The sequence below is a fragment of the Onychomys torridus genome, chromosome 1 (genome assembly GCF_903995425.1).
Source record: "Onychomys torridus chromosome 1, mOncTor1.1, whole genome shotgun sequence".
In the NCBI taxonomy this organism is placed as follows: Eukaryota; Metazoa; Chordata; class Mammalia; order Rodentia; family Cricetidae; genus Onychomys; species Onychomys torridus.
Window position 1 is genome coordinate 114,114,264 of NC_050443.1, and position 25,194 is coordinate 114,139,457.

The window sequence follows — 25,194 nt, forward strand, 5'->3', positions numbered from 1 at the left end:
TGTAACTTGGAGATTGGTTTCATAACAGGGCAGAGCTTATTCTTTTAATGTTTGATTTTGTATTCTATTTTGTGAATAGACCTACAATTATTTAATGAGTTCCTCACTGTTGAATGATTATTCTTGTTCTTTTATTGTTATTAAAATAACCATGTGCATACATCTTTATAAAATGAATATCTAAAGTGAGGTCCTCGGTAAAAAGAAATGTGGCCAAAATCAAACTTCTTTTCTGGGGAAAAAAAAAAAACCAGCCCAGGTTTATAGTTATACTCTAAGTCTACAAAACACTCATTTTCACCCAACTTTACTAACATAGTCTATTAAGACTTAATTTTTTTGTATTAACCTCATAGACCATCTGCTGAGACTTGGATGTCCCTTCCCAAATCTATTGCTGGTGTAATGGTATCAGGAGGTGGATCATAAATCAAGAGGCATCGAAGTGCGTTATCACAAAAATGTGCTATATGATAGGAGCAAGACCAGGTTACCAGGAAACAATGGTACCCCCCTGTAGTCTCAGCATTCAGGGGATTGGGGCAAGTAGCACAAGTCTAGCCAGAGCTGGATAGCCAAACCCTGTCTCAAAACACAGGAAGTTCCTCGGATTCCTCTACACCTGTCCTGCATGTAATACCTCCTCCTGTGCTTTGATGTCTGCCAGGGAAAACATAGCAAGAAGGTCCCTCACCAGACGCAGCCTCTGTGATACACACTGGACTTTCTAGCCCCCTGGACAGTGAGAAGTATGCCACTTTCTTTATAAATTTCCCAGTGTGGCGTTCTGTGAGAGCAACACAAAGTACCCAGGACAGCATCTCCTCATTTGTCCACTTAACTTACTTAACAAAGAATGAGGCTGGAGTTTTCCCATGAGTATATAGCTGTTTATATTTCTCTCTCCATGAAATTCACTCCACTCTTCTGCAGAATTTCATATCAGCTGACTTTGTACTTGACTTGAACAGAACTTGATGAACCAGGAAGGGAGGTTGATTTGTCTAAGTGGCCAAACTTTCATTCCAAAATGAGAAGGCTATTCAATACTGCATGGAGATTCTTTTTCTCCTGGATGCTTAGTTCTTTCCCACTCTGAAATTCTATGAATAATGTTCTTTCACATTTGGCTTCAGTTATTTTTTACATTGAAAATTTCACCTTTAACTCTTTTATGCACCTTTGTATAACGTGTATAGTGAGTGGTGTAGAGCACATTGGCTGAGGTGTCAAATAATTTACTGATTTCAACAGAGCTTCTAGCATAATCCTTGGCACACTGATCTTGATGTCACATTTCTTACATACTAAATTTATATGTGTACCAGAAACTACTTTAAGGATCTCCTGTTGTCTGCTCCTAGGTCAACCACCATTTTCCTTATCTATTGTATCTGTGCAGTGCCTGCAGCATTTGAGAAGGCTTCTTTTTCAACTACATATATTTTTACCTTTAGATTTTTTTCTTGCTATTTATCAGAATGACATGTTTATAAAATTTAGGATGTGATAAAGTAAAAACAAACAAACAAAAAATCTGTTGGGATTTTTATTAGTTTTATGTAGTATAGAATACCCAAGTATTTATTTGTCACCAAAATAGACACATATTTTCTTTGAAGTCTGACTATAAGAGTTTAGTATTAGTTTTCTTCAAATAGGTGGCAAAACATCTGTTTGATGCTGTCATTTGATTTATTGTTGATTATTCTTAGAATTGATGATATTCTAAAGGAGATCCTTGACTCATGGGAAAACACACACACACACACACACACACACACGAGAGACACACACACGAGAGACACATACATAGAGACACATTTCTATTGTCAGATAGACAAACAAACACACACACACACACACACACAAAAGAGAGACACATACATAGAGACATATTTCTATTGTCGGACAGACAGACAGACAGACAGACAGACACACACACACACACACACACACAAGAGAGACACATACATAGAGACATATTTCTATTGTCGGACGGACAGACAGACAGACAGACAGACACACACACACACACACACACACACACACACTCACGGTTTGTGCTGCAGAAATGCTACACAGAAATTTCCAGACATGAACAATTCCTAAGTGTTAAGTGCCTTCATGAAGTCTAGCACCACCTGCTTGTCCTCCACCCCATTTGTTTAGGAAGCCCAGGCAGTGCACTGCCTATGCTGCCTCAGTAGCCATCTCACTTCTCAGAAGAACTGTCATAGCCCCCTAGCTCTACCACGGACTCAACCCCAGTTTAATGAGTGGCAGCCATGAAGCACAAAAGCAGTGACATGCTACTACAATGAGTGGCTAAATTGCTCTGTTTTCCTGTTAGTCATCACTGTCTGTATCATACTGCACTTAGTTTATAAACTAAACATTAGCACAGATAGGAAGACATATGAAATGCTATATGTGTATAACACCCTCACACAATATGTATATGGTTCAGCACACTGAAAGGTTTCAGGCACCCACCTGAGTCTGGAAATGTTCCTCCTGCAGAAAAGGACAGCTAGCAATTAGCCTGTGTGCACCTTAGAGGAGGATTCATGTTTTAGAACTAAGAAGAGATCCTCCCTGACCAAGACTACAGCAAGCTGACAGGGTCAGGGGGACGTGCCGGCAGTACCAACGGATCCAGAACAAAGGTTAACAGCCACTAACAGCAGCGTGACGACACTCCTCACAGCAATGTTCACCACACAGTCAAACATCATGAAGCCCAAGCAGCAGAGTGTGAGTCATAAGTAGGAGGAAACAAAAGCAAAGATTAAAGAGAGGGAACCTCAGTGGTGGATAAAAACCTGTCAGTCAAGGGAACACGGAAATGCTGAGGGTGAAACAGAGGCATCTGAATTGAAGATTCATTCTGATGACCAGTCAGCCAGCTAGAGGGTGATGGAGAGAGTACCGCAAAACTGGAAAGCAGACCTGCAGAAATTCCATGAGCTGAGTTAACACAGCAGAGATGGGTGTGTTGTTTAAACACAATCTGATATTATGTAGAGGAAGCAGAAGCAAAGGGATAAACAGACAATAGGACTGCCAGAAGGAGAGGAGAGAGCATCAGTCTCCAGAGACACAAAAATCCTCTAACTGGTCCATCACAGCGAAACTGTGAAAAACCAATGATGAATCAGGAAAAAAAAATACTCAAAACAGACTAAGGAAAATCAACACCAGATAGACAGAAGATAAAATTCTAGCACCCAGTTTCTCATCAGCAAATGAAACAAAACATACTACAGAGGCCATCAGATATAGAAAAGACACCTTTAAATCGCTGGGAAAGGTAAAGCTTCAACATCCTGTTTCATATGCATCAGATGTATTGAAACATTTGGAAGTCAGCAGAAGTGTTGTACATGATGTAGGCATACAGGCACAGCTGTAATGAATATTCTCCTTTAAACAGGTGAGAACCAATAGCTTTCTTCTTCAAAAGGCTGAAGAGGAGCAAATAAAGTCCTAAAGCTAATGTAAAAAAAAAAATAAAGATTAGAGAAGATGTTGAAATTTTTAAAAAGATATTTTGCAATTATCAATTTAAAATATTGATAAAAATTGATATTTTGTCAATGAGAAATAGACTAATCAGGCAAAAATTTAGAAGACAAGGTTTAGTTATCAACAGTGTCAATGACAGAGAAAAGGCTATTAATTACTCACAGGACATTCATAAAGAAAACAATACCAAAATACCATGGAAAACTTTATGTGAATAATTTCTGCAAATAAGAACAGGAAAATGTTTTTGATTGTTTTTTGGCTCTTAGCTCTTTGCTCTTTACCTTTGGGGGCCCATCACCCAGCTTCCAAATAAATCCACAGGGAGGCTTATTTTTTCTTATAAATGCCTGGCCTTAGCTTGGTTTGCTTCTAGGCAGCTTTCCTTAACTTTAAATTATCCCATCTACCTTTTGCCTCCAGGATTTTTCCTTTTCCAACTTCTGTACACGTTTCTTCTCTTACTCCGTGGCTGGCTACATGGCTGGGTGGCTGTTCCCTGGTGTCTTCTCTCCTTTTCTTGTTCTTTTTTTTTTTCTTCCCAGATTTCTTCTATTTATTCTCTCTGCCTGCCAACCCCGCCTATCCTTTCTCCTGCCTCACTATTGGCCGTTCAGTTCTTTATTAGACCATCAGGTGTTTTAGACAGGCACAGTAACACAGCTTCACAGAGTTAAACAAATGCAACCACATCTCTGCATCATTAAACAAATGTTCCACAGCATAAACAAATATAATACATCTTAAAATAATATTCTACAACAGGAAAACTTACTGGAAACAGGAAACTTACCAAAATTGAAACAAGGGCTTAAAATTTTCTAAATGCAAATTGTATGTATAGCATTATTTTTTAACATTTCTACACTGTGAATAAGCTAAAGCTAAATTTATCCATATTAGATGAACTGAGATAACAAACCTAAGACTTCCACCCACTTTTTTTTTGATGCAGTGCAGATAGCACATAAAATTTACTTGGTTTAAAAACATTTCAAAAATTTATATAGAATTATATTGGTTAAGTTAACTAAACTCATGGAAACCTTACACATGCACTCAGACTCTACAGGCTTTGGCTGTATACATCAGCACACATTCGAGGATAGAATCAGGCCAGCAACACACAAAACTCAGAAAGCAGTGTAGGAATGGCCACTTTCTGGTCATTCTTTTTTTGAGACCAGCATAACCCTGATCTTAAAAATTAAAACAGATAATATAAACCATATAAATAAAAGATCAATGTTCTTTGTAAACCATGCATGTAAAATAGTTAATAAAATATTTTTTAAAAAATTCAGCCATAAAAAAATGGATTTCATCCATCTTAGTTACTTTACATTCTTTTTTTCCAGTGTGAGGGGAAAAAAAACCTCTGGGAAAAGCAACTTAAGGGAGAAAGGGCTTATTTTGGCTCACAGTTTGAAACAGAGTCAACCATTGTGGGGCTGTCATGGCGGCAGACAGGAGTACAGGAGCAGGATCCTGGCTGGTCAAACTGCAGCTCCCCTCAAGAGCCGGAGCAGAAAAAGGAAATGAGGCCAGGCCTTGAGGCTCTATAGCACCCCACTTCTGCCCTCCAGAGGTTCCAAAAACTTCTCACACAGCACCACCATCTGGGGACCAAGTGTTTAAACACCTGAGCCTGTGGGAAGATTTCACAATCAATCCACAATACTCTTAGAAGGATATTTTTATGTCTGGATTGCATGGTAAATGTAAGATTTGAAAATCAGTCAATTTAACTTTTTCCAAGTTTCCAAAACAAAGGGAGAAATGACCATTTCATTATGTACAGGCCAAAGCACTTGCTGAACTCAACAGCAATAGTTGATGAGCAGAAGAGAGACCCTGGACTATAAGGAGCAGTGATGTACTACTCCTTAAGGTAAAGCACATCCATAAAACACATCTACTACCCCTGTGCTATGCTGTGTTGAAACTGCCAGTATTTTTTTCTCTAAGTCTGTTGTAAAGTGATGCACCTATTCTTAACATTGCTGGTGAATAGAGCAATACAAAGTTAAAAAATAGAAGCCACAAACTTATAAAAGGAGTAAACTATTTCTCTTTGCTAACCTGGCAGTATTCTAGGGTGCCATAGGCATGCAAACCCTTCTGGAACTGGCAAGTGGCTGAGCAAGATCACAAACAAGATGGACAAAGTGTTCGGATGATGCACACGATCACACACAAAGAACATCCCCCACTGAAGAAATAGTCCCATCCACAGTAGCACTGAGAAAACATGAACTGTCTAAGAATAACTTTAATAAAAATCTATGAGCCATGCTAGATAGACATCTATGCAGAAAAGGAAAAGGATAGTTTCTAAAAGTAATTTTTATAAGCTAAAAAAATGAAGAAATATAGTTCACGGACTTTTAATTCATGTTACCTAGAAGCCCCACCTCCACCCCAAATCAGTCTGCATATTCAACATAATCCAAACTGAAATGCCTGCAAACATTTCTGAAAACTTAACATGAAAATGTTAACATTTATACAGTAATCTCAATAATCTAGGATGGCTCAAACAATTTTGAAAACGGGCAGGGAGAATTCTCTTCTCCCTGATATCAAACTCTGTCAGCTGCAGCTAGTGAGCTGGTGTGGCTTTGATGTACAGACTGATAAACAGATCAAAGAGGCACAGTGAGAAACCCAGGAGTAGCCTTACATATGTATGGTCAAGCGACTTTTGATAAAGGCCCAAAGAAATTCAGCAAGGAAGTCTCATCTTTTCATCTAGCAGTGTTGGGGCAGCCAGGAAAGTATAGAAAAAAAGTCAACTTCAACCCCTACTTCCTATGCCAAAAAAATGTATTTGAGGTGGCTTACAGGTCTAAACATAAAAGCTTAGACTATGAAATGTCAGAGAGAGCAGAAAAAATTCTGTTTTCACAGCCTTGAGTCAGGAAAGAATTTAGAAGAGTGAGTGGAAAGGTTCCAGGAAAACAGTCATCAAAAGCCAGGGGTGGTGGCACACATGTGTAATCCCAGCACCCAGAAACAGAGCAGGAAAATCACCTTGAGTTTTGGGCTAACTAGGGCTACATAGTAAGATCATCTTTATTTTTTTTTTTTTAAATTCATGAATTGAACGTCCACAAGTTAACACCTGCAACTCTGATATCAACCAACTTCTACTAAGAAAGTGAAAAGGCAAGCCATAGTCTGGGGAAAGTATTGTGATGGACACGCAGATTAATCAAAATCCTGTCCCCACCATGTGTGTCTCCACCAAGGACTCTTGGTATTCACTAAGAAAAAGACAGCCCCCCTTTTTAAAAATAGGAAGAACATATTACATGCCTCACAAAAGAAGATGCAAAAACAAGCAACAGGTACCTGAGAAGGTGTTACATCCTGTGAGTCATGATGGTACCAAATATCAAATCCATAGGATATGACACCAAGAGCCCACCAGAGCAGCCAAAGTTGAAAAGTCTGACATTACTAAATGCTGGTGAAGGTAGGGAACAGCAGGCAGAGAGATAGGTTTGAGTATGGGAGCACAAGGTGATGTGATTTTGATTTAAAAAAAAAAAAATCTTTCTGCCACTCTGGGCACTGAAATAACGGCCTCACAGCAGCTAGATGGTATTCTACTGATGAGTTACAGCCCCATCTCAGACAGTGCAACTGTAATCACCTTGGGAAGCCAGCAGGTGATTTTCCTGCCCTGTTTCTGGGTGCTGTGATTACATGTGTGTGCCACCACCCCTGGATTTTGATGACTGTTTTGCCTAGAAACTTTCCACTCTCCTCCTCCCCAGCCGAGTGGCTGAACCTGGCCCATCAAGCACATCATAGTGCCCAGCCTTGGTGCCTGCTCCGGGGACAGCCACAGGTCAAGGATGTACAAGAAGAGTCAGCAGTGGCCTTCCAGGGAGCCGGTTCTCATTGCTAGATAGTGGCAGAGAGACAGAATCCCTTTTAGCACTGTATGGGAAGGGGAGTGTGGGTCTGGGCACTATGATGTGCTTGATGGGCCAGGTTCAGCCACTCGGCTGGGGAGGAGGAGAGTGGAAAGTTTCTAGGCAAAACAGTCATCAAAATCCAGGGGTGGTGGCACACACATGTAATCACAGCACCCAGAGCTATCTCAGCATAAGCAGAAGTCTCCTGGTGGTATCTACCATCCACCACCAACATGGCCGAGTCTAAAGCTGGTCAGATCCAGCCTCTTCTGGTCCAGATGTTCATGTCCTTTTACTTGCAGCATCTCCACCCCCCTGCTCCTCCCCGCTGCCTCAGTTTGAACCTCACCAAGGATGGTTCAAGTTTTTGAGCTACTTCTCCTTTGGGGCCACTTGGTGATGAGGAGAGGGAGAGTCAGAGCATTGGAGGCTTCTATCCAGTTCTTCTATGGTGGACATTTTGAAAACATGTAAGGACATGGGAAACCTGCACCGTGCTGATGAGATGTTTCTTTTTTTAAGACAATTCAAGCCAAGCAAAAGGACTGTTGAGCATTGTCCTGAGGCAGAAAGAAGCAACCTTTAGTAAATAACTGGGTTGAAGTCTGTTCTCACCGCTCAAGCTTTTCGCAGACTTATCTTCAAACTGAAAGTTGATGGGACTCAGTATAGAAGAGACCTTGCTGAATGTATCATCCTTTCACTGTGAGCATTTACAGACTTAAGAGTCACCCAACAGGACCAAAATGCCCCTGAAGGTCACACAGCACAAGAGGAGGACACAAGCCCCACATCCACATGTTTCTAGGACCTGCCGGGTCTACAGCAGCAGTTAGTGCTAGTCAAGGGAACAGATGTCACTTCCCAGTACTGTGGCCATCACAGCCCACTTCTCCCTGGTAGGTCTGTGACATTTCCTGGGTGACTCATTTGAAGAGCTTCTGCTAATAAGGAGGAGGAGAAGACTGCAGCACATTGTCCCAACAAGTCAGTAGGAAGCGCTTCTCTCTTGTGTTCCTGGCTTCCTCGAGGGGCTGTATCTGTACTCTAGGTTTCCCTGGAACATCAGCCTATACTCTGGCTTAGAACTACCACCCCTGTCATCCCCAGGCTAAGCCCAAGCCCTGATGTTTAAACTTCCCCAAAACCAAGTACATACATTCTGTGAGTTTAGAGAGCTTCCCTTGTGCCCCGCTATCTGATTTTCTAAAAGCAAATGAACCCCAGATTCATCCAGCTCAAATCAATTTCCTCTCCCTGCCTTCCAATCCAGAAAACCAAACTAGAGAACTTGCCAGGCTGACCTCACACTACAAATTAAAAGAGGAAAACAATTGTAGGAAAACATCTCAGTTGTTTGCAGAGCTTGGACGAGCCCCCACTGCAGAACATCCCCTGGGGTTCCAGGGCTGAAATGTGAAGGATCCGGCCTCCTCTCAGGCATGTGTTTTTGCACTTTCTTCCTAATTCACTGCAGGATTACTGCACAGGCGTGAACTACCCCAGAGCTCCTCTGAGTCCCCTGAGATGCAGCCAGGCCACCCCATGTTGTACTTGAAATTGAACTTCTTAGCAAGATGATCATCATGGGGTGCAGGATGTCAGCCATCAAGTATTTCTACCCAGTGCCTCAACTCTCAAAATACCAAGGTGATTCACATATTCAGAACAAAATTATTGAGAGCCACAGGACCCTTTCATGGAAGGTGGACCTGTGTAAGAGGTGTGCACTTACATCGAAAATGCCATGTCTGCTATGCACGGCATAAACTGTGTGGTGCAGCATTCTTGTAATCTCTGTCCTTGAGATGCGGATGCAGAAGCATCAGATGTTCAAGGTTATCTTCAGCTGGACAGTGAACTCCAGAGCTGAATGCCAGACCTGGCTAAATGAGATCCTGTTTCCCCTATCAAAAACATGGTGGAGGGAGGGCTGCAGAGATGGCCCAGCAGGTAAAAGCACCTGCTGCTCTTATAGAAAACCCATGTTTGGTTCCCAGCACCTACGTGGTGGTTCATCAATTTTATCTCCAGGGAATCTGATGCCTTCCTCTGTCTTCCTCAGACACCAGTCACACACATGGTACACATATACAAATGTGGGAAAAACACTCATGTGTGTAATAAATCTATAAATAAAATTGGAGGAAGAGAAGAGATTGGTGAACAGAAAAACGGGGTCCCAATACAACCTCATGCCCCTCCAACCACATCTTGCTTGTTACTCCCACACGATTTTACTAATTCTGACCCTGCTGGTAACATATTTCTTCTTTGCAATCGTGGTAGATATATTTTATTTAAATTTAACACCGATAATCTAAAAATTTCCAGCTGATACAGAAAAACATGTAGATAAAACTCATAAAAGTCACCGTGGGAACCAGTGAAATTTTCTCCATCCCGTGGAGTAACAGAACATAACAGATACTAGCTACGCATAGGACTGGACTCCCCCAGGTCTCAGGAGCCAGCTAAGCACTGAATGCCTCAGTCTCTCCAACTAGTAACCCCAGGGCATGCGGCTGATGTCCTATAGGTGACTGTGTCATCCACAGGGGTCAGGTTACTCTGTTTTGTGGGGCTGTCATCTTCCCACTCTTGGGGGCTCAAGTAGTCAGTGTGCCATGCAGGCTACTGCGTGGGCCAGACTCTCGCAGAACCTGCTGAATGAGTGAGGAGAAGACAGCGCCAAGACCAGCAACCAAGTAGCCCCAAGGGCCTCATAGACAAGAAGGAAGTCAGGCCTAGTCAAGTTTAATGGACTTTGGTAACCATGCCTGAGAAAGGGGCATGCTTGGGAAAGGGTGTGTCCTGGAAGGTGCCCGTACATCTCTTTCATAGGCAGTTTCCTGCTAGGAAATGGAGCTGGGTGAAGGTAGCAGTGGGCTGACACAAAAGCCTATTCCTACAACCCTGAGCTCTGAAGAGAAGGTTTCCATTAAACAGCATGGTAGTTCTGATATCAACTCAGACAATGTCTAAGGAAACACCAGACAGTGTCATGTAATTCCTACACCAAATCCAGACCTTTGGGGAGTTCCTGGCTCCCGTCCTGATCTCTGCAGAGTGTGCTGATTCTCATCCTGGAGAGGAGAGGCAGAAAGATCTAGGCTGTAGAGGCAGTAGAGGTGACTTTCCTTGTCACCATGCCTGAGAGAAGAGTGTTCTCAAGCCATAGGGAGAACTCAACGGTAACCAATGGCCATGTCCAGACCCCTGTTTCTACATCTGTCTCCCAGAGAGCCTAGGATAGAAAGAGGTGGGTCATCTAGACTAGGCTGGACTCTCATATTTAGGGAGTGATATTATTGGAGAAAATACTGTAGCAGACTTTCTTTTGGGTCACTCACCAGCTCCCAAATCATGACAAGGATAAGTCATAAGCCGTATCTTATACCTGTCTCACTAGTTCTTATGACTTATTTTAACCTGTTTTTCTTTATCTGCATTTTGCCTCAGGGCTTTTTAACCTTTCTTTCTTTCTGTATGTCCTACTTCATGTCTATCTGTCTGGCTTCTGACCCTGGGTGTATCCTCCCCTTTCTCCCTCATTCTCTTTTCTCTCTCAAGCCTAGACTCTGCCTCCTACTTTTTCTCTCTGCCCACTAGCTTCACCTATTCCTCTACTTCCTAGCATTGGCCATTCAGCGTTTTATTAGACTAATCAGGTGCCTTAGGCAGGCAATGCAATACATCTTTACATAGTTAAACAAACGCGGCATAAACAAACGTAATCCATCTTTCCCTAGTTAAAGTAACATTCCACAACAAAATACCAATTGCTTGGCTCCTGGCTGTTCCTCAGTTAAGGGAATTTTGACTCATAGCAGGATCCTGGGATCCTCCTTTAGAGGCTGCTCCCTGGGGTCAAACACAAAGTAGCCTAGGGCACATTTATTCATGGTTTGCCACTCATCACTTGTAGCTTCTCTTCACTCACAACTGGTTGTTCATTCTCATGATACAAGGCATAGGAACCTGCAGTCCCTGGTTCTGTGTGCCTAGGCTTCCAAACACATGACCCTGGTAGGGTCTATTGGTTACTTTTCTGTTGTTGTGACCAAAGGTGCTTATGTAAAAAGAGTTTATTTTGCCTCATGGTTCCAGAGGAATAAGAATAGTACATCATAGCTGGGAGGTATGGCAGCAGACAGCAGACAGCAGGCAGCAGGCAGAGTGGCTAAGTAGGATCCCGAGAGGTCACATCTTAACCACAAGCATGAAGCAGAGAGAGCAAATAGGAATTGGAGTGAGGCTATAAACACTCAAAGCCCTCCTCCAGTAGATGTACTTCCTACACCTAAGCTGTACTTTCTAAACCTCCCCAACAGCACCACCAACTGGGAGGCAAGAGTTCAAATGCAGGGCCATTTCTTATTCAAACCATCTCTTAAGCAATCCTTTGTATAGTGCTATTAAATCCACAATGGAATAGTTTGGTTTCCACAGGACTGTGGTAATAACCAGATCCCCAAGCCCCTTTTAAAAACCCTGAGACTCTTTCCACCCTTTACATTGTTTATCTTATCTGTTCTTCAGATTGTGATTAACGTGCAGACTTGGGAAGTAGGAGGAGCCCTGGGAATGAGTCAGGTGTCTGTTTTCTCTTTCTCCTCTCACACTGTTTCTCTTGGAAAGCATTTAGAATTACTGTTATTAATTTCTCTTTATGGGATTTCCAGCTGCTGGTCATGTGTCAAGCCTGAGGCAAAAGGGAAGAAGTGATAGTGTGAGAGCAGCTCTTTCCTCCAGTGAGAGGCAGGTTTCAAGTTGCTGAGCCCTGGTACCCACCTCTCTTGGCAGTATATGTCATTTCCCCAGAAGGCGCCCTGTGCCCACCGTGTGAGGAGGGTAATGGGCTGGGAAGTGGGAAAGGGGCCATGGGAAGCTGCATGCTATGGGGTCAGCTTGGGTGTGGATTTGTTGGGAGAGGAAGGCATTGGCAGACAAAGGAGGTAGCACCTGGCATCTGTCCTTTTTAGTCATCATGGCCTAGCTTAAAGACACAAGGCAAGCCAGTGCAATGTAGCATTGTAGCATCTAAGCTCCACAGACTCCTAACCCACCAGGGACAGATGAACTACTGTGGAATAACTAAGAACAGTTCTTTGAGATCCCCCAAACCACCTTTCTTAGTTGGCCTGAGCAAACCTTTCGACAAAGTCAATGTGCAGTCTGCCAGCCAGTTGGGATAAGGACACCCACTTCACCTCATCAGATAAAAGAAAAAAACTGAATATCCGTCTAGAAATATCTACAAAAGCCAAGATGAAGTTTAGCCACCCCTAGAGGTCAAGGTCAGATGAAGAGTTTAGAAATCTGGGGGAAGATTACAGCTGCTTCGAGATTTGGAGCATGAAGAATATGCTGGGGGAGGGGGGCTCTGAAGGCATGAGCTGTGCATCTTTGAAAGACAGGGAATAATGACTGCCCCAGAACATCTTGAGTATTGGCACCCAGGCCAGAAGGCCTTTACACTGGCCCATGGAACTTCTGTGCACCAGTGCAAGCAGAGGACCAGGGGACACTAGAAGAGATGGAGGTGGGTACTGAGGTCCGGGAGAAAGGACTCTTCTAACAGAAGAGCACTGGATATAGGGATGGTAACTCTTTGTGGTAGAGATGTACCTTCTAGGGACAGAGTTTGGGGCTCATTGCCTCTTAGAGTAAAATTTAACACAGGTGACTTGTTTATTACCAAGGCAGAGCAGGACACTTGCCACCTTTTTACACTGTGATATTAAAAGGCTCCCCCAGTTCAATGTGCCATCGAGGACAGTGGAAAGGTTGTGGTAAGCAAACCCTTTACCCTCTGGGATGGGCCTTCCTTCTCCTGCAGGATAGCAGGTCATGTTCCCCAAAGCCTTGAAGATGAGGGCTCTCTTGGGACTGTGCCTACTGTGTGCATCAAGAGAGGGTGCAGGCTTAGCAAGCCCGGAGTCTCGGATGGGACATCACTTCTCTGTGCTGGCCCTGCACACCTAAGTCTCGGGGTCTGCCGTTAGTGTCACAACACCGCTTGTTTATACGATGGTCCAATACTTTACATGCAGAGGGAAAGCTAAGCCTGAGGGCAGGGGCTGGCTGCCATGAAGAAAGTTCAGGGTTAGCAAAGCAAAAGTCCAATTGTAGGCAGGACAAGCTTCGGCCACGCGGCTGGCCACACGGCTGTATGGGGACTTTCGTAATATATTCTGAAATGGCAATTCTCCTAAGTAAATCGCACATCAACTCACTTAAACCTAATCATAAATGGTACAAATTGGGCCCATGTGCAAACAGAAACCCGAGCCGAGGCTAGAGTTAAAGCGGCCATTGTTTCTCGCCTGACCTGGACTTGGGGAAAGCCTTGCGTGTCCGATTACATCTGTTAAAACGATTCGAATGCCAGCCCTGTATTTTAATTATAAATATATAAAAATTTTTAATAAGACGGCATTCTGGGCTTGCTAAGCTTTTAAAATGCTCATTGGGGGTGGAGCAGGCAGAAGAGAATTCCATGTGCCCCTGATCCCGTGCCAGCATATAATGATTGAATGTTTTCCTGTAATAAATGGGAAAAATCTGGCTTGTATGAATGGCTCCAAATCACTTGGCATTAAAAAAGGAATTCGTTACCTGGCTTCCAGCACGCTGGAAGCTGGAGGGAATGGCGATGACCAGGGAAGGGATGAGAAGGAAGCTTGTGATCTGCCCTGCACATCCCACCCCCTGGAAATTTTGTGCTAGGTGTCCCCCACACCTCACTTCCTCATGCCACCTTTTCTTCGGGCTCCTGGAACAGAGGTTGCCCAGGCCAATGGAAGAAGGGGGCTGTTAAGAACCAGAGCCAGCTAGCTCTTAGCCACCTCCTTTGTACCTCTCCAAACCTCAGGCCTGCTTAATTATGATTAATTGCCACATGGATAATCAGATACAGTTTCAGAAGGTTGGAAATGACATTCCAAGGACACCAGGGAAGACACAAGGTATGCCTTTGTTCGCAGGAAGAAAAGGCAGGTCCTTCCTCAGCCCTGTAACCTTTTCTTATTTTAACAATTCCAAACAGAATTAATACCATCAGTATATTATTCCCAACTCCGGGGAATTGAGCTTCAACAGCACAATTTCTGCAGCTGTCAGGGTTTTCAGAACTCCTGTCAATAACGCGATGTTGGGGTGCCCTTCCGCTTGAATGAAAGCCGGCTCGAGTTTCTGCTTTATGTCTGTGCTTGCTGGGTGGTGGGGCACGATGAGAAAGAACCGGAAAAAAAATAATAACAGCAGTTAAAAAGCTCCACTCTCCACCCAAACTGGATCAGATGTAATAGACCCGTTCTTTTCTCCCAATTTCCTCTGCTTGTTTTAGAAAACACTGAAAAGTGCAGGAGATTGTGTCTTGCCAGCTCTCCCCTCCATTTAAAATCCCTTTGGCTAAGTCAAGGATCACAGTATGTCATTTCCAGTCTAACAGAAGTGCCGGGCCGCGCTCAGCTCCTATTACCAGGAGGCAAATCCCTCGGTTCCAGGCGCCAGTGTTGCGGGCTTTGGCTCTTAGCCCAACATTGTTCCCTTCATTACATTCCAGAGGGCCTCTCAGCCAGTTAATGTTTGCACTGGGAGGTCCAAATATCCAGCAATCAGCACTGAACTTTTCTCTTTCTGTTGAGAATTGCAGTTTTCAAATGCGATCACTGGCTTTGGAGAAAAACTCACAGGTGAACACAAAAGCCCTAATTTACATTTTATTCACAAACAATAACATTTGCAGCAGTTTCTCCATGTGTGCCCATAAAGGAGTTTTAGAAGACGCCTGGCTTTTTAAGACTTTATGGTGGCTGGAATTGGTTTACCAATTTAAGGGCAGTCATTCCATTTATTTACTTTTTAAAAAATCCTAAATAGCATAAGAGTGTTTTATTTTAGCATGCTAGAAGCACAGTACACTCCACATTGTTAGTGCGTGTGCTCACGTGGGAAACAACAGTCAGAAATGGATAAACTAATTTGAACCAGTTTCAAGCACACTGCGTTTAATTAAATCCCCATCTCAGAGAGGATTTTAAAGTTCGGGATTTTCAGAGCACGTGGACTTGTACTCGGCATCTTGGCCTCAGCCCTGAAACACTTTGCCAAGTGGCTACACTGACCAGACATGACTGGAAAGAACACTGGAGGCATGCAGAGCATCTTGTGTCTACAGGGGGTTTGGGGTGGGGTGGGGGGTGATGGCAAGGGGGAGATGCAGGGTGGATGGGTATGGATTGGAGGGCTGCAAACTGAGTCTGTAGCCCTCTACCTGTAATGGATCCTTGGAATCCAGAATCTTCCACAAAGCCCTGCTTAGAAGGAGGTGTTACTGACAAGGTGACATCAAGCCTACAAGACCCAGCATTCCCTAAAGACTGCCCTGGGAAGTGATAAACTGTAGGCTTGGGCTTCCGGGTAGTGCTGCCCTCTGCAGACCCAGGGGCCATACTGGAGGGCATACACTTCTAGAGAGTTCACTACGGTGGTTCTGCTAAATCTACTAAGTGGGTCGAAGTGTAACTAGGGCAACACTACTCTCACTCGATATTAACCTAAAATAAAAAGAACCCTGAGGGAAGGGTCCCTGCCCGAGGTTGATTTCATCCCCAGTGTGTGAAAAGCCATAGTTGATTTCTTCTCATTGATAGTTTTGTCTGTGTTCATAGTGACTTGTAGTCTTCTCCACTCTACTCCCTTGTCTCATCTCCCCCACCCCTTCTGTTGCTGAGCCCTTATTCTTCCCAAATAACATCATCCCTCCCTCTAAGTCCTTTATATGTGTGTGACCTACTGAGTTTAAGTGGGCTTGCCTGCATGGGCATGGGCAGGAGGTTATTTCCTGAAGCATGGGCAGCTTAGCAGAGCCTACACCACTGAGTAAAGTAACCCCTGATTCCTCAGCCACCACAAGCTTGTCAATAGTTCCCCAAGGAGGAGTGGAACCTTAAGACTCCTCTCCCTTCCACCATGAAAGGCTGAGGGACCCTTTGGGTAAAGGACTTGTACAGGTAACCTCAGCTGCAGGGAGCTCACAAATGCATCTGCATGTCGTGTCTAGAAGTCACTGTTTCGCAGCAGCCTCCTCAGCCTCTCTGGCTTGTGTGATTTTCACACCCTGTCTACCTCCGTGTTCCCTGAGCCATACCTTAGGCTCCAAGGCTTCGAGAGTGACCACAGGTGCTTCTGACATTTCTCCCACAACTGATTGGGTCAGCAGATCAGAGAGAAGCAAGAGTTTCCATTCTTCCAGCCTCCATCCTTCCTGACGCTGCTCCTTCACAGCTGCAGGATCACTACCATGGATTGGTGGCTCTCAGAAGCCACCGCACAGCACATGACACCAAAGGTTCCTGCTCATTCTCCAAAGATTGGCTGAGAGGTGGGCACATTTATAAGAAAGAAAGGGGCTCCTGAGCCCAGATACAAAGTGGGATGCCCTGGAGGGCCAGGCAGTGGGGTTCAGAAAGAAACCACCCTGAGCTGCAAAGAGGAACAGTTAGAGAGGCAGGCATTTGGGATGCCCCAGATGGTTGCAATGAGGAACAGAGGAAGGAGGAAGGGAATTAAGATGTCCTGCTGTGAATATTCCCCCCAGGTAACCTCTCCCAGCTCCCTTACTAGCAAAATGGCTCTATTTCTAAGGACAAAGGTCTTGGGGTGAGATCTTGCTCAATCATCTTTCTTCTTTTGTGATCTTTGCTGAGATTCCCAGAGAAGGGTCAGGAGCACGGTATGTGAGATAAGGGACTTTCAGAGAGCCTTCTAATTCCTTGGCAGGGAAATGAGATAAGGTCAGAGGAACCTTAACTCTGAAGCAGCTACTCAGCCCTTGAGCTTGTCAAAGCGCAAATCCTTAGGGTATTGTTTGTTCAGCTCACCCCAAGATATGGTTTGGTAAAAGGATTTGAAAGTCCAAGTAGATGTTGACCATTTACTCATTTCTTCTAGTTTATTGCTGATGAAATAAATAAATAAAGCACATCTTTTTATGTTATTCTTTGTTTACTTCCTCTGGGTGTCATTGAAATAAATGCCATTCTCCTGCCCCTTCCTCCTTCTATTCCATGATCCTCACTGAGTCCTATTCTGCCAGAACCTGGTACCAAAAACTGTCTCCATGGCAGTGAAAACCACATGGGATCCAGTCTCAGGCCGCTTCACTTCATTGAATGATGGAGGTTCCATTTACCCTCCATGATGATTTGTCTTCACTGTCAACTTGTTTGGACTTGGAGTCACCTAGGAGACACACTAATGGGAGGGGGTGTCTTTGAGGCTATTCACAGAGGCTATTGACTGAGAAACTAAGACCCACCCTGAATCTGAATGGCACCATCTCTTGAACTGGGGGTCCAGACTGAAGAAGAGGAAAGGGAAGGCAAGGGAAGAGAAAGGAAGGGAAGGGAAAGGAAGGGAAGGGAAGGGAAGGGAAGGGAAGGGAAGGGAAGGGAAGGGAACATTCATCCTGCTCTGCTTCCTGACTATGGATATAATATGCCTAGCTGCCTCATGCTTTTGTAGTCATGCCTTTCTGGCAATAACAGACAGTGTCCTTTCAAACTGTGAGGGAAATAAAACCCTTTCTTCCTTAAGTTACTTCTGCAAGTATTTTGTTGCATCTGTAAGAAAATTCATTAATGTACTCACTATATAATGAAGCATTGGGCACTAAGTGTGTCCATGCTTAGGTAGGTGCTGTACAGACAGGATTCCAGTCACCAGCTAGCTTACTGTACAAGTGCTGGGAACTTTACATGTGACTTATGCCACTGGATGTAGAAGAGGAAAGTTACCTTCCTTGCCTACAGTAAGTAGTGGCAGCAACTGCTTCTTGAGCAATGCTAAACCACTTAAGACAAATGTGGTTGGAACTAGAATAAGAAGAGGTGGCACAGAGTGGCCAGAGAAGGTATGACAGGCCCTAGACTCTGGGTTATTGCAAAAAGGCAAACTGGAGGAAAGCAAAAGAGATAAATGTATGCCATTTTAAGAACTAGGAAATACTAGCTCTCTTATTCCAGGGTCACAGTACAATACTTGGAGGACTTAGCTCTCCTCAATTAGAATCTCTAGAGAGCTAAGTGACCTCTTTGCTTTATCCAGAAAATAGAGTGTCTTCTAGAAAGTGCTGAACAGAGAATGAAAGCAACAGACAACTTCTTAGAGATTTGGGTATGGATATGTCCTCTGCTGGGTTTCACTTCTTCTTTGCTTGTGCATATATTAAGTTTTTCAATTAAAATGATAAAGATTAATCTGCAATATTTATGACTGGTGCTAGAAACCATTTAGGAAATTATCTTCAAAATGCATACAAAATGAAGGTAGTAGTAACAATAACTCACAGGAAATGTAAGGAAGCCCAGAGCAGGAGGCTGCAGCAACTGTGGAAGAGACAGAGCAGGGGAGTTGCCACGGCACCCGCTTCTGCCCTTTGCTTTATCTTTGAAGAGAACACCCAAAGGTAAGTATGGAAGCCAGCAGAGAGAGAGAGACAGAGACAGAGAGAGAGAGAGAGACAGAGAGACAGAGACAGAGAGACAGAGACAGAGACAGAGAGACAGAGACAGAGAGACAGAGACAGAGAGAGACAGACAGAGCTTGAGAGAGAGAGAGAGAGAGAGAGAGAGAGAGAGAGAGAGAGAGAGAGATCTAATGGAGCACAGCATTCCCTCTTGATGGGGGAAGCAGCAAATATGTTCTCAGGTTGGAAGAGCTCAGAGGTAAGCCTGCATCCAGCTACTGCAAGGTGAGCAGCATATACAAGTGAGCAGAGCACAGATGCTCATGAGGTACAGATCAAGATGCTCAGGGGCACAAACACGAGCAGGTTTCCAGGAGCCAGAATCACCTTTTGACCCTAGAGTTTGTCCATCTGTCTTTCTATCACTTCTAGTTCTGGCATTGGGCTTGAGGACTATGCTCCCTTCCCCCTCCCATGTGCATAGTATCTTTTACCCTCTGATTCACATGCTTTACTCTTCACTCTTGATGATTTACTTCTTTTCCTTTTGGCTTGTACATATATTAATTTTCAATTAAAATTAGAAAGATTAATCAGCAATATTTATGGTTGGTGATGGAAACCATATAGGAAATAATCTCTAAGTGGCACTGGCGGTACATTCCCAGCCCTTCCCAACTCAATTGCAATGCTATTTAAGAGAGATATCAAAGTGAGGAAAGTGCTGGAAGTGGAATCAAATGGCTAAAGGAAAAAGAGAGGAAGGGGTGAGAAATGGATGTTGGACAGGACATTTGTGGCTCCTGTACTCTACAGAAAGGGCAGAACAGAAGTCAACAGTAGGTACCTGAAAGGTGTCTGGGCTGAGGTGAGTCCCCTGATTCCATATGACAAATGCTGAAGGTCAAACTCCAGGTATCTCAGAAGCTGCTTCTGGGAAAGTTCTTCTGAAGAGTAGTAAGGTTTTCTAATATGGCTGGTGTCAGCCTAAGAAGAAATGTATGCAGAGGCTCTGTTGATGAAAACATTCATCTAAGCCCTTGTGAAAAGTAGTGAAGTTGGACTTCATTCAAGGGAAGCTAGGAAGGAGCAGGGTTCTGGGTTAGGACTCACCATTGATGCAAAAAGGACATGTGGTGGGGAGGGGGATTTGTAACCAAAGAGTAGGGTATGGATCAGTGAATGAAGGTCTACAAAAGAGAAATGTCAAGGATGGATAAGGGGTTCCAGCAAATTGACATTACAAAATTAAGCAGGGCAAGAGGACAAGATAACAAGGGTTCTCAGGCAGCAAGGGTGGGAGATCTTGGCTACCTGACTTGGCAGGATTCCTAAGCAAACTGAACCCCACAAGGACAGAAGGAAGGCCTGATCAAATAGGGCCTCAGGGAGCCTGACTTGGTATGGCTGGAGGGAGAGGGCCTTTGTCAGCACAGATGGGGTCAAGAATGAGAGGAACACGTATAACTCCAACAAGGATGCCTGTCTACTGGCTGAGGAGGAAAGAGAGGCCAGCGCCAGACCAGACTTACAGTACACACCTGAATGGGGGCTGATGGTCCTTAAGGATTGTGTCCTAGAGTCTCTTCCAAGTTGGACGCTATGAAAGGGTGACCTTCCCATGTTGGGTGGCTTCTCACCAGTTTGGCTGTCCCTCTTCTTTAGCCCAGGATTCACAGAGGGGCTACAAAACAAAACAACAACAAAACAATTAGAAAAAAATTTCACCTTGAGATGAAGGCTCCTGTCTACTCGCATCTGTGCATATGAAGAGGTGCTTTGTTTAAATGAACTATTCCCCAGCTCCCTTGTGAGGGCTTCTGTTTGTTTTCTGTCTCTCTTCTCACTTCCAGAGCTGCTGAAGACACACACACACACACACACACACACACACACACACACACACATGCACACACATGTGCACACACAATTTCCTATGAATAAAAAAAGAGAGAGAGAGAGAGAGAACAAAAAGCTGGCAGATGCTGACTTTTTTGCTTAACTGCACAGATTTTATGGTATTTCTCTGTTTTTCTCCCAAGACTCCCACCTGACCTCGCTCGCTCTCCAAATTCTCTCCATTGTGGCCAAATGCCACGGATCATGTGAGGCGGTTTGAGCCATGAAAACACGCTGTAAATGAGTGCCTCTGCCCTTTGATCTCAACCCTTCTCTGCCTTCTACAGCAATCTCCTTTTCCTAAATGAAAAGCCCTTGATTAGCTAGCTCTTTTGACTTGTGACATAGAGAAAACCCTCACACAGCCTCCTGGTGCTAAAGGAAGCCTGTCGGAAGGGTTGAATACATTTGCATACAAGGTTTCAGCTTTTCAAGTAACATTTCAAGAACCATGGAAGGCATGCCAGCAGCAAATGCCCAGCAGACACCCACCCCCAACAGGGCAGACAGAGAACAGAGGTGGGCAGACTCTTGAATACCTATTTTGAATTAAATATAAAAAAGAAAAGGACGTGTTGGTTCAGTGGGTAAAGTACTATATGAATACCTGAGTTCAAATCTCCAGCACCCACTTAAGAGCCAAGGTGAGGTAACCCAAATGCAAGAGGGCAGAGACGGGTGGATCCCCAGAACTCACTGGCTGGTCAGTCAATCTAGCCAAAAGGGTGACCAGTAAGCCAATGAGACAGCCTGTCTCAAAAAAAAGAAGGTAGAGAAGCAATTAAAAGACAGTATCTTAACATCATCCTCTGGTATCTACCAGTACACACACACACACACACACACACACACACACACACACACACACACACACGGAAAAAATAAAGACACTGCCATGATTGAAAATTTCAACAATTTCAACATCCCATTTAATGGAAAGCCCAGTATTTTTCTATGACAAACACACACGGAGCCAAGCTCTTGGTCTGCCATCAAAGTCAACCGAGCATGGCTGCGCTGTTCAGCCAACTGAAAAATCTAGCATTTTCAGATGCACCTAGCTAGGCACAGCCATATTCCAAGCTCAAACATGACTCATTTTTTTGGGATATTTCTCCCAGCCATCTGAGTAGATGTCCCAGTTTTAACCTAATTTGGGAAGGATCATATGCAGATGGGAAACACCAGGTCTGCAGAGTTCTCTGTCTCTGGTAGTGCAGGGCTGTGGCTGGAGGGAAGAATTCTAATTGTGTCTCTTATGAAACTCATGAATTATCCTGGTTTCTCCGTCACCTGTAACTTTGCTTATTTTCTGATTGCTGTTTTAAGTCTGTGCTCTGTGTTTCTAAATGGGAAAACTGCTGTGAACATGAAAAATATCCTTGGGAAAGTCTTCTCTTTGCTACTTAGCACAAGAGACCAACTGCCGGTTTTAATCTTATGCCCACTGGGACTGTGCAGAACTCTCTCTAAAACTGCAGTGTGTTCAACTCTCGACATTTTTTAAGTATGTGAAAAACAAATTAAGAATAACTTAAGAGCTCTTGGCTCCCTGTCCCCCCCCCCCCCCCATCCTCTCCCCCGCTTCAAAGACATCTATAGGAACTTCAGGACAGAGCAGTGAGGGTGGGAAGATGCAGTGAGCAGATGGCAGGAGGAGGGGACGGCCCCACCAGCCATTGTCTCAGCTGCAGGCTGTGCATGCTTAGCCCTGATTATTTCTTCCCCAGTCGGCAGGGCATTTTGTTCTCGTACTCTGGTACCACTAAGAAGCATAAGATGACACCATAATCTATCAAGCAACCTGCATATACTCCCGCTGGCTTGGGAGACATTGTTATGACGCTTTAGGTTCCAGTGAAATCTATGGGCACTCCCGGTGCAATCCCTCAGTGTGGCAAACCTCTCAAACATAAGCGTGAAGACCTCTGTGCAGCCCGAGGTAGACTTGAACACCTAGTCTCATGCCAGTGTTTGCTTGCTCTTGCCATGGGGAAGGCCCCAGTGCAGAGGGTACAACACAGCTTCCGTGCTGCCTTCTCTCCTGGTTTCATCATCAGCTTATTGGCACCTTGAGGCCACAGTCACTGCCCTCAGACACTCTTCTGACCACTGTCAGCTTTCGCCCCCCCCCCACACACACACCAGACATCCTCCAGGAGGTGGGGGGAAGAGTGACTATGATCAATGTCATAATAACCATGATGCAACATTTGGTATTCGAGTCAAAACTTTTAATTTTGTTTTAGTTCCTTGAGAAGTTTGTACCGTGTATTTTGATCATATTCACTCCTCCCCCAACCCCGCCCAGGTCCACCTCCCCCTTCCCTGCCACCTGACTTTGTGTCTTTTGGGCGGACTTTGTGCCTACCTTCCTTCTCCACAATGAGCTTTGGTCCCAGTTGAGCTTGCAAGGGACTCGTTCAAGTTGTCATAAATTTCAGTTTATTTTTTATTTTTTGCAATTAATATAATTGCAACATTTCTCCTCTCCTTTCTTCCTTCTAACCCCTCCCATATAGACTTAATTGCTCCCTTTCAAATTCAGGGCTTTTTTCGTTAATTATTATTGAATACATATATGTATATGACATATGGAAGATGTCACAATTTTCAATTATACAATTCAATGGCAATGGAAAGTCTCACTTCAGTATGCATCCTGCCTCTGTTACTAATGATTTCATGCCTGGGCTGACCCTTGGTCCTGAGTTTGAGCAGTAAAGGACTCAGTGCCCTGGCTTGTGAATTCATAGAGATCCATGAGTTTCTTTTACTAGGATGTATTTTATTTATTTAAGCTGTTCTTTGTTTCTGGGGATGAATCCCAGGGACTCTTTCATACTAATCAAGTTTTATAGCTAATATCTTCTTCCTTTCTTTTAAAGTATCATTCATAATGCCTCTCAATCTGTCTCTTCCTTCTTCCCTTCTCCCTAAGACAGATGTCTCATATATCATATATCTCAGGATGGTCTTGAAATCACAATACAGTTGAACCTGACCTGAACTTCTGAACCTCCTATCTCTACCTCTCAAGTGCTTGAATCACTGGTATATGCCACTCTACCCAGTTTTTGCAAGTGCTGGGGATGGAACTCAAGGTTTCATGTATGCTAAGAAAACACTCTACTAAATGAGCCTCATCCCCAGCCTGATTTATTTATTTATTTATTTTAGACTGTGTTTCATACATTGTCCAGGTTGCCCAGGAACTCACCGTGTATCTCAGACTGGCCTCAAACTCAATCGTGCCTCAACCTCCTTGGTGCTAGAATTACAGGCACAAACAACCACATCAGGCAAGAAAATGTTTCAATCTGTGGATATATGACACTAAAGAAATCAGAATGATTGGCAGACCTGCTACCTTGAAATGTGCTATCATTTCTTTACTTGGAGAAAGTTGAGAACCCTCTTTTCTGGCTATTTGATATGCACAATACATTGCTAACAGCTGTGGTGACCTGAGGAGACACAACTTACTTCTTCCCACCTGTAGCCCTGTCCCATTGACAGACCCTGCCCTTCTCACCCTGGTCACCACCATTCTGTCCTCAGCTCCTCCATAGGCTCCTCTGGCATCCGAATGTGAGTGAGCCCCTGAACTGCTGGGATTCTGTCCCTGGCTCATTTCACTTAACACATGATGCCCACTGAGGGAATTAATTCATGTAAGAGTAGGACTCTACTCTTCATCATGACAGAGTCCCACTCAACTGTGCACATGTACCGCATTTCCTTTATCTGCTCACCCTACGGCACTGGAGTTGGTATGGCATCTTGGTGATTATGAGGAGCTGCATCCAGTTTTAAAGACTTTGGTTGTTTAGTTGATGCCCTCCCTGACTCCTCTCTCCCCTCTTGCCTGTCCATTTCTTCTCCCTAACTGGATCCCTCTTCTGCTCTTCTGTCACCTATCTGTCTTTCCTCACTTTTCCCCCTTCAAGTTTCTTCCAATGTGGTAGTCTCATCTGCTTTTGTGTGCTACAAGTCCCATGCACATATGACATCAAATAGAAGTAGTGCTGCCTTGGGGAGAGGGGAACTAGCAAGAGGGGATGGGGGTCAGAAGAGTGCATGTGGTGAAAGTATACGATGTTCTTAAATGAAAATGTATTTATAACCACCATGTGGACAATGATTGATGACTAGCCACCAACAAGAACAAAAAGAAGACAAGCAGAGGCCAAGTGGTCAGGGTTGTGATTTCAGATAGGATGCTTGGGAGGACCCTGCTTGGGAGATGCTTATCTGAGACATGAGTGAGGAGGAGGAACCAGCCCTGACAACCTCCCCCAGAGTGGTACTGTGAGCATGAGATGCATCAACAGAACTCGATGTAAAGCATGGTGTATGTGAAAG